General features: G+C 34.6%; 1 non-coding gene across 1 annotated transcript; it reads right to left on the reverse strand.

Moving 5' to 3' along the window:
* Positions 1–307: 307 nt before the first annotated feature.
* On the reverse strand, positions 308–409 carry Trnar-ccu. The gene is made up of 2 exons: positions 373–409; positions 308–343 (listed from the first exon to the last, which is right to left on the reverse strand). It is a non-coding gene; the product is annotated as a tRNA-Arg (tRNA).
* Positions 410–1,071: the final 662 nt, after the last annotated feature.

Below are 1,071 nucleotides of genomic sequence, written 5' to 3' on the forward strand. Positions count from 1 at the left end.
ACAGATGTATATACAAGGTACATATGTACAATGTGCATACATGTAATATGCATGCAATGTACATACAATGTACATTGCACAGTGTACACACAATGTAGGTATACAATGTACATACAAAAATAACCTTCCTCTCTCTTGCACAAGTTGCATGATATAATCTTCATTTAAATTTGTAAGAAGCTGGTAACAGTAATTTAAAAACATGCTAAAACACAAGAGACACACAACTAGGGACACACAGTTGACCTAATTTGTACAAGACAGGCATAATATTGGCTAAAAATATGCAAAAAATCTCAAAAAATACTACCCACGGCGGGACTCGAACCCGCAATCTTTGGCTCGCTCCTATATCTATTGCGTAACGTATATTAGGAGGCCAACGCGTTATCCATTACGCTACGCGGGCAACGCAGTTAAACCACTTGATTCTACACTCCACTTTGTCCAGCAAGCTATTTTTATGCCTTAAAAATAAAGGGATAAAGTGATGTGGTCTATTTTATCAATTTCACTCAAAAACAAATAATCTGGAGGTTGAATTCATAGCATTTGTTATGACACAGAAGAATTCCCCCATAAATTACACCTTGTCAACTATTCTACATGACAATTGCGTCTGCTGCATACGCGTGTGTGTATAAGGAATGATCATTGAAAGGTGCAAAAGTGTTTATTTTGCAAACTTCATGTGTACAGTGTTTATGTAGATTTTGTACACTATGCACATCCACTATACATTATTGTATGCATTTGGTTAGAGAAGAATCCCAATTAGTTTCAAACCGAAAAAGTTTTAAAATTAAAAGATGTAGGGTTCATAGTACATAACGTGTTTCCACAATATTGGTTTCGTTTATGTCACTACATATGTTTGATATGTTTGAACATTGCGGAAATATATATTATGGTCGACTATGCAATTAACTCAGTCGCTTGAGACCCGTTTGAAATGTAAAATCCCCATAGGATGACTTTTGCTATACATATGCACATTATGTACATATGTGCATACATACATACATACATATGTACATAATGTGCATAAGTTTGCTAATTGTAAGTTAATTG

The sequence above is a fragment of the Folsomia candida genome, unplaced genomic scaffold (assembly GCF_002217175.1).
Source record: "Folsomia candida strain VU population unplaced genomic scaffold, ASM221717v1 Fcan01_Sc005, whole genome shotgun sequence".
NCBI lineage: Eukaryota > Metazoa > Arthropoda > Collembola > Entomobryomorpha > Isotomidae > Folsomia > Folsomia candida.